A 9,555-nucleotide genomic window follows, 5' to 3' on the forward strand; every position below is an offset into this window, starting at 1 on the left:
ATGCCACCAGAATCTGGAGAGAGTGATACATCTGAATGGAGTGAACGTCAAGGGACAAGAGGTGACTGCATGGTACTGGTAAGCTGAAGGTTTGGGTGTGGCCATGAGGAGCAAGAAAGGTACCTAATCCTTCTCTTAGCCTAGTCTTCTTGGGTAGAGGAAGGGTAAAAGTAATGGAGAGGGTAGCTAGGGATTCTGTATGTTCTAGAGGTGAGCCAGGTTTCCAAGACTGCTAGAAGGTGGGAGCAACATAGGAGGAAAGACATGAAATGAAGGGAGATCTATTATCTACTCATGTCCCCACATTTCTTTTCTGGTAGCATTGGTAGTTGATCCCCAGGACTCAACTCAAAGATGATTTGATTATTATCATTTCTTTTAGCAAATTGTGGAAGAGGGTAAGTGAGGGCTAAACTGAGGAGTAAAAAGGAGTGGGAAATAGGCCATATGGCGAAAGACCAAGGTCTTGGTCCAGGTGTTCGGCGGTGATGAGGATCAGGGTCCAGAGGTCTATAACTGGGTTCTTACTAGTTATAGAAACCTAAAGTGTGATTGATTTGATTGAAAATCTGATTACCCTCAGGAAGAGCGTCTTTGCTCTAATGACTAGCTCCAGAATGGATTTTATTTTCTCTCCATGAGGTTGTGTGTACCAGTACAGTAAAACTGACATGATGGCAAGGGTTGAGAGGAGGTATGGATAGCCACATGGTGGGATGTCCATGTCTAGGCCACAGTCGTGTTGGCTAAGTAGGCTAGTGGCAAGGAGAAAGAGCAGCAAACCTGAAGTCAAGGTTTCCAGCTTCCTTTTGGCAGTACCATTGGTGCCAATGTGAATCACCAGAAGTGGGGAGCAATCATCCATTTTGGCAAGCCTTGGAAATTTTTCTATTACATCTTGGAAACATATCCAAGGAAGACAACAGACCTGTCTCTTGTTATAAGGTCAACTAATAGCTATGTCAGTTGTCATGATCAGGGAGTCACCAAATATCACCTATTCCTTTCTTCCTCTGACCCTTACTGGGTAATTTCTCACTTAATATCCCCACTTTATCACCCTCACATGGCTTGTCCTCTGCTACTCTCACCTTCCATGTTATTCTTCTCTTCTGGATGTACTCCAGCTTATCTATACCTTTTATAAAATGTGCTGCCCAGAACTGAACATGCACTCCAGATGGTATCTGATCAGGGCAGAAGTTAGCAGTTATAACACTCTTCATTCTGTACAGTTTTCTTCTCTTAGAGAAGCAGTATGCGGTAATTGAGGGAGCACTGGTCTTGCAGTTGGGAAGACCTAGTGTTATAGATCAGGTCTGACTCAGGCTGGTCAGGTTGGAATTGTAACAAATGAAACACATTATTAAAAATTATAACAAAATGAGGAATTGTAGACCATTGAACAGTTAATGAAAGTGCCTGGAGCATAGTAGGTACTTAATTAGTTCTTGTTGGCTTGACTTCATTTGTTTATTTAGCCACAGCATGGAAGGGATATTCAGCAAGAATATAGTATTGATTCAGTTGAGCACAGTTTTTGTGTTGGCATATGTCACGGTGGCACCTGAGGGATGAGCTTCTTATGCTTTATGAGTTACCAGGGAACTACCTTAACGATCTGGATCAATGAAGGTTAGAAGATTACTTCAAAACCTTTTTAGGAAGAACTATCCTAGTCTGAACAGAATAGGAAAAGTTAGCCATGGCAGGGACCCTACTTCTGCCACACGTGGGTCTAAATCTTTCCTTAAAACACTTACTAGATATTTAGTTAGTCTAGTGTTATTTAACCACTTGGAGCCTTAACATCCTTATCTATAAAATGGATGTATTAATAGTATCTACCTCCCTTGGCTGTTATGAGAATAAAAGAAAATATTAAACATGAAGCACTTTGCAAAACTTAGAAGGCTATACAAATGGAAGCTATTATTATTAATTAATCATTCATTAATTATTATTAATTCATCCTAGGAAAGCATTAGCTTTTTTTCTTTTTGGTTGCTTTGTCATACTATTGATTCAGAAGGAATTTGTAGTCCACTTACACCCCCAGATCTCTTCACAGGAAACAGTTGCTTAGTCCTCTACCCTGAATTTGTTTAAAAAAATCTTTAATAGAACTATAAAAGTTCACACTTACTCCTATTAAATTTCATCTCATTTGATTCAGCTCCAGATCTTTTGGGATATTGGTTCTTTCATCCAATGTGTTAATGTGTTCCATCTTTGAGTCATCTGCAAATTGGATTTCATTCAGGCAGCTAGATGGCACAGTGCCTAGATCCTGGACCTAGAGTCAGAAAAATCTGAGTTCAAATCCAACTTCAGACACTAGATCTGTGATCCAAGTCATTAAAAATAAATAAACAATTGGTTGCCTCAGTTTCCTCAATGGTAAAATGGAGTAATAACAGTACCTACCTCACAGGGTTGTTGGGAGGATCAAATGAGATCCTATTTGTAAAGTGGTTAGCACAGTACCTAGCGTATAGTGGGCTCTGTATAAATGCTTATTCCTTTCCCCTTTTGACAAGGATTCCATTCTATGCTTTCATTCTGATCAGTGATAAAAATATTGGATAGCCCAGGGCTAAAAACAGATCCCTGGGGAACTCCACTAGAGAATGTTAAGTTCCCATTGATTCATTAAACTACTCTTTGAGCCACTTCTATCCATCAGTTCCAAATCAACCAATCTGTACTATTTTTTTTACCTAGCCTATAGCTCTTTATCTTAGTCATATGTGTAGTGTAAGTGCCTTGGTTAAATGCTGTGCTGAAATCTACATTTATTACATTTACAACATCTCCCTGGTAAGCCAGCCCAATTATCTTGTTAAAAAAATGAGGCTAGCCTGTACTTGATGGAATCATGCTGGCTATAAGAGATCACTACTTTCCTTTCTAAGTGCTCAAAACCTGTCCCATTAATAAAATGTTTTAGAATTTTGCCAGGAATAGAATCTAGATTCTCTGGCCTACCATTTGCAGAGTCTGTTCTTTTTCCTATTTATGAAAATTGAGACATTCTGCAGTCCAGTTGCACCTCCTCCATTCTCCAAAACATTGTAAAGATTACCAAAAGGGGTCCTGCAATCACATCTGATGGTCCTTTCAGGTCTCCAGGATATAGATTGTCTGGGCCTGGTGACATGATCTCATTGAGAGTAGGGCAATGCTGCCTAGCCAGCTCTTCACTTATTGTGGATTTTCATATAATCAGATTACCTCAGAGGCCATAAAATCCATTCCACATCTGAAAAAGAATGCCCTCTCTAATATACCTTGGCTGGACAGCCTTTGATTGAAGACATCTAGGCAACTCATCACCTCCCAAGGCAAGCTATCTCACTTTTGGACAGTTCTAATTGTTAGGATATTTTCCCTTACACTAAGCCTAAATTCACCTCTCTGAAGCTTCTACCCCATTGTTCCTGTTCTTCCCTTTGGGGCCAAATAGATTAATTTCAATTCCTCTTATATATGAGAGCCCTTCAAAAACTCAAAGCCATCCATCAGGTACTCCCTAAATTTTCTCTTCATTCAATTGATGCTCCTATGGCATCATATGGAGTCCCTTCTCCATTGTGTTCATCCTCTCATTGCTTACCATCTTATCAATGTCCTTCCTAAAATAAAGCACCCCAAACTGAAGACAAGACTGCAAATGCAGTCTAGTCAGTGCAGAAAATGGTGGGACCATCTCTCTCATAGCCCTTGAGACTATGGTTGCTGTTCAGTCATTTTTCAATTGTGTCTAATTCTTTGGGATCCCATTTAGAGTTTTATTGGCAATGATATTGGATCATAGGATGTAGATATAGGATCATAGGTCTGGAACTAGAAGGGACCATTGAGCCCATTTGTCCAGTCATTTTACAGTTGAGGAAACTGAGGCTTAAGGAAGTTAAATGACTCCCCAAGTCACCCATTTTAACCTCTTCTTAGTTTATTGATATGATTATATTGTACTCCTTAATATATACCTCATTATGAAAATGAGATCTCTTTGGAAACAAAGAGATACACAGGAATATAGAAGAAAAACAACAAGACACTGTTTATAGTCTGCATTTAGATTTTACAGAAAAAAAGATTTGCAAAAAAAGTACTTAGATTTGGTTCAATATTGTATATGCTGAGTCAGCATGGCATAGTACAGGTAGAGCAAGTGGTGAAATGAGGAAGACGGCTTTTAAGGCCTGTCCCTGCCACAACTGGCTGGATGACCAGGGGCAAATAATTTAACCTCTTAGTTATCCAGGCAAATAAGACTCTGAGTTCTAGGCAGGTGAGTATTTGCATTAGAAGAAGAAATTTCCTCACTGAGGGTTCCCTATACCAATGAAATCACAAATCTATTTTTTTTAATGGTGTAACATTAGTTCCTTTCCATAGGACAGATTGATACAATATGGCTTCCATTAGCAGTCATTTTATACTTGGAAGAGTAGTTAAGAAATGGCTCATGCTTACACCCCGAGTTTGAGAGCACAGCTCTCTAACAATTGCTTGAGGGGTGGTGGTGAATTCCCAATTTTGATGTACTAAGAAAGACCCCTCTCTGGTGTGGATCCCACCGTGCCTTCATGCTGAAAACAAAGGAATACCAAGCAACATAAGGATAGGGTTGACCAAAGAAGTTTATGAGAAATAATTTTAAAGCCAATAAATGTATTCTTTAATAGAATTCCCTGTATGTTTTGGAGATGAGGCCTTTATCGGAGACACTAGTTGTAAAGATTTTCTCCCAATTTTCTGCTTCCCTCCTAATCTTTGTTGCATTGGCTTTGTTTATACAAAAACTTTTCAGTTTAACATGATCAAAATTATACATTTTGCATTTTGTCGTGCTCTCTGTCTCTTGTGGTGTCATAAATTCTTTCCTTTCCATAAATCTGATAGGTAAACTATTCCTTGCTCTCCCAAATTGCTTATAGTATCATCCTTTATTCCTAAATAATGAACACATTTTGACTTTATTTTGGTATCGTGTAAGATATTGGTCTATGCCCAGTTTCTGCCCTACCATTTTCCAATTTTTCCAGCAGTTTTTGTGGAATAGTGAATTCTTAGCCCAGAAGCTGGATTCTTTGGGTTTATCAAAGAATAGATTGCTGTAGTCATTGACTACTGCGTCTTGTGTACCTAACCTATTCCACTGATCCACCGCTCTGTTTCTTAGCCAATACCAAGTAGTTTTGATGACTGCTGCTTTAGAGTACAGTTTAATATCTGGTATGTCTAGGCCCCTTTCCATAGCATTTCTTTTCATTAATTCCCTAGATATTCTGGACCTCTTGTTCTTCCAGATGAATTGTGTTATTATTTTATCCAGCTCTGTAAAATAATTTTTGGTAGTTCGATTGGGATGGCACTGAATAAGTAAATTAATTTAGGTAAAATTGTCATTTTTATTATATTGCCTTGGCCTAACCATGAGCAACTGATGTTTTTCCTTTTATTTAGATCTGACTTTATTTGTGTGAAAAGTGTTTCATAATTATGTTCATGTAGGCCCTGGGTTTGTCTTGAAAGGTAGACTCCCAAATATTTTATAGTGTTTACAGTAACTTTGAATGGAATTTCTCTTCCTATCTCTTGCTGTTGGGCTTTGTTAATAATGCATAGGAATGCTGAGGATTTATGTGGGTTTATTTTATGTCCTGCAGCTTTGTTAAAGTTGTTTATTATTTCAAGTAGTTTTTTACTTGATTCTCTAAGCAAATCATCATATCGTCTGCAAAAAGTGGTAATTTAGTTTCTTCTTTGCCTATTCTAATTCCTTCAATTTCTTTTTCTTCCCTTATTGCTACAGCTAACATTTCTAGTACCAAATTGAATAATAGGGGTGATAATGTACATCCTTGTTTTACCCCTGATCTTTTGGGAATGCATCTAGCTTATCCCCATTATAAATAATGCCTGTTGATGGATTTAGGTAGATGCTATTTATAATTTTAAGGAAGGCTCCATTTATTCCTATGCTTTCTAGTGTTTTTAATAGGAATGGGTATTGTATTTTGTGAAAGACTCTTCTGCATCTATTGAGATAATCATATGGTTTCTGCTAGCTTTGTTGTTGATATGATCAATTATGCTGATAGCTTTCCTAATATTGAACCAGCCTGGCATTCCTGGAATAAATCCTACCTGGACATAGTGTATTATTCTCCTGATAAATTGCTGCAATCTTTTTGCTAATATTTTATTTAATTTTTTTGCATCAATATTCATTAGGGAAATTGGTCTGTAATTTTCTTTCTCTGTTTTCACTCTTCCTGGTTTAGGTATTAGTACCATATTTGTGTCATAAAAAGAATTTAGTACGACTCCTTCTTCACCTATTTTCCCAAATAGTCTATAAAGTAATAGGAATTAATTGTTCTTTAAATGTTTGATAGAATTCACATGTACAACCATTTGGCCCTGGAAATTTTTTCCTAGGGAGTTCATTGATGAATTGCTCAATTTCTTTTTCTGAGATGGGGTTATTTAGGTATTTTACTTCCTCTTGTGTTAACCTAAGCAATTTATATTTTTGTAAATATTCATCCATTTCCCTAAGGTTGTCAAATTTATGGGCATACAATTGGGCAAAATAATTCCTAATAATTGTTTTAATTTCCTCTTCATTGGAGGTGAATTCACCCTTTTCATTTTAGATACTGGTAATTTGGTTTTCTTTTTTCTTTTTTTTTTAATCAAATTGACCAAAGGGGTATCAGTTTTATTGGTTTTTTCATAAAACCAGCTCTTGGTTTTATTTATTAATTTAATGGTTTTCTTGATTTCCATTTTATTAATTTCTCCTTTGATTATCATTATTTATAATTTGTTATTTAATTGGGGATTTTCAATTTGCTCTTTTTCTAGCTTTTTCAGCTGTATGCCCAGATCATTGATCTCCTTTTCTCCTATTTTATTCATGTAGGCATTTAGGGATATAAAACTTCCCCTAAGAACTGCTTTTGCTGCATCCCATAAGTTTTGGTATGTTGTTTCATTATTGTCATTCTCTTGAATGAAGTTATTAATTGTTTCTCTGATTTGTTCTTTGGCCCACTCATTCTTTAGATTTAAATTATTTAGTTTCCAATTAGTTTTTAGCTTATTTTTCCATGGTTCTTTATTAAAAATGATTCTTATTGCATCATGATCTGAAAAGGATGCTTTGACTACTTCTGCTTTTCTGCACTGGATTGTGAGGTTTTTATGCCCTAGTACATGGTCAATTTTTGAGTATGTGCCATGTACTTTTGAGAAGAAAGTATATTCCTTTTTATATCCATTCAGTTTTCTCCAAAGGTCTATCATATCTGCCTTTTTAAAAATTATTTTCACCTCCTTAACTTTTTTCTTGTTTATTTTGAGATTAGATTTATCAAGTTCAGAAAGGGGGAGGCTGAGGTCCCCCACTATTATAGTTTTGCTGTCTATTTCTTCCCGTAACTCCCTTAACTTCTCCTCTAAGAATTTGCCTGCTATACCACTTGGTGCATATATGTTCAATAATGATATTGCTTCATTCTTTATATTGCCTTTTGGTAGGATGTAGTGTCCTTCCTTATCTCTTTTAATTAGATCTATCTTTGCTTTTGCTTTGTCTGAGATTAGGATTGTTACCCCTGCTTTTTTTACTTTAGCTGAAGCACAATATATTCTACTCTAGCCTTTTGCTTTTACTCTGTGTGTATCCCCCTCTTTCAAATGTGTTTCTTGTAAACAGCATATTGTAGGATTATGGTTTTTAATCCATTATGCCATCCTCTTCTGTTTTATGGGAGAGTTCATCCCATTCACATTCAGAGTTATGATTACAAGCTGTGTCTTTTTCTCCATCCTATTTCCCCCCTGTTTATGCTTTTCTTTCTCCCTTCTCCCTTCTACTCCTCAAAAGAGTTTTACTTTTGACCACTGCCTTCCTCAGTTTACCCTCCCTCTTGATTCCCCTCTTATCTTACCTTTTTCCCCTTGCTACTTCTTCCCTCCATTCTGACCACCCCCTCTCTTTTCTTTCCCCTTTTCCCTCCTACTTCCTGTAGGACAAGTTTGATTTCTATACTTATCAGGATATATTATTCCTTTCTTGAACCAAATCTGATAAGAGCAAAGCTCAAATACTGCTCTTCTCTCTCTCTTCTTTCCCTCTACTATATGTTTTTGTGCTTTTTAATGTGATATAATTTACCCTTTTCTACTACCTCCTTACCTATTCTCCCAGAACCATCCCTTTATTTCTCTTAATTATATTTTTTATCATTATATCAGTTATTTTATACCCATGGTCTATGTATATCCCTTTCAATTGTCATAATAATCATACTATTCTCAAGATTGACATATGTATAAAACATATATAAAACAAAAGAATCCTATATAGAGATGTAACTAATTTGCCTCATTGCTTAACTAGGGATTTTTCCCCCTCCTTTACCTTTTTATGTCTCTCTTAAGTTTTTTATTTGAAGATCAAATTTTCCATTGAGCTCTGGCCTTTTCATCAGGAAGCACTGGAATTCTCTTATTTCACTGAATGTCCATCTCTTTGCCTGGAAGATTATGCTCAATTTTTCTGGGTAGTTGATCCCTGGTTGTAGTCCAAGATCCTTTGCCTTTCAGAATATCATATTCCAATTTCTCTATCATTTAACATAGAAGCTGAAAGATCTTGCATGATCCTCACTGTATATTCATGATATTTGATTGTTTCTTTCTATCTGCTTGCAGTATTTTCTCCTTGACCTGGTAGTTCTTGAATTTGGTTATAATATTTCTTGGAGTTTTCAATTTGGGATCTCTTTCAGGGGGTGATCGGTGGATTTTTTTGATGAGGATTTTACCCCCTGGTTTTAGAACCTTATGGCAATTTTCTTTAAGTATTTCTTGGAAGATACTCTCCAGGCTCTTTTTTTTCATCATGGCTTTCAGGTACACCAATAATTCTTAGTTTGTCTCTCCTGGATCTGTTTTCCAGGTCAGTTGTTTTTCCAATCAGATATTTCATGTTTTCTTCTATTTTTTCATTCTTTAGATTTTGTTTGACTGATTCTTGGTGTCTCATAGAGTCATTAACTTCTACTTGCCCCATTCTAATTTTTAATGTGTTGTTTCCTTCCTTTAGCTTTTCTATCTCCTTTTCCATTTGGTTGATTTTACTTTTCAATGAGACATTTTCTTCTTTATATTCTGATTCTCCTTAATCATTTCACTGATTTTACTTTTTAAAAATTTGTTTTCATCAGTGATTTTTTTCCATTTTTTCTTTTACCTCCCTAATTTGGTTTTTAAAATCCTCCTTGAGTTCTTCCAAGAATGCTTTTTGGTCTGGACACCAATTCACTTTCCCTTTTGAGGTTTCAGATGTGGGTGTAGTGTCCATGCTGTCCTCTTCTGAATTGGTATTTTGATCTTCCCTGTCTCCGTAATATGAATCAATGGTCTTTGAAAGCTTCTTAGTGTTTTTTTTATGGTGTTTTTTTTTCTCCTGGTTCCTAAAGTGGATCTCTGCTTCTGGGGCTCAGGGGACTCTGTCCCAAGTTTTTTGTG

Source organism: Trichosurus vulpecula, chromosome 4, assembly GCF_011100635.1.
Source record: "Trichosurus vulpecula isolate mTriVul1 chromosome 4, mTriVul1.pri, whole genome shotgun sequence".
NCBI lineage: Eukaryota > Metazoa > Chordata > Mammalia > Diprotodontia > Phalangeridae > Trichosurus > Trichosurus vulpecula.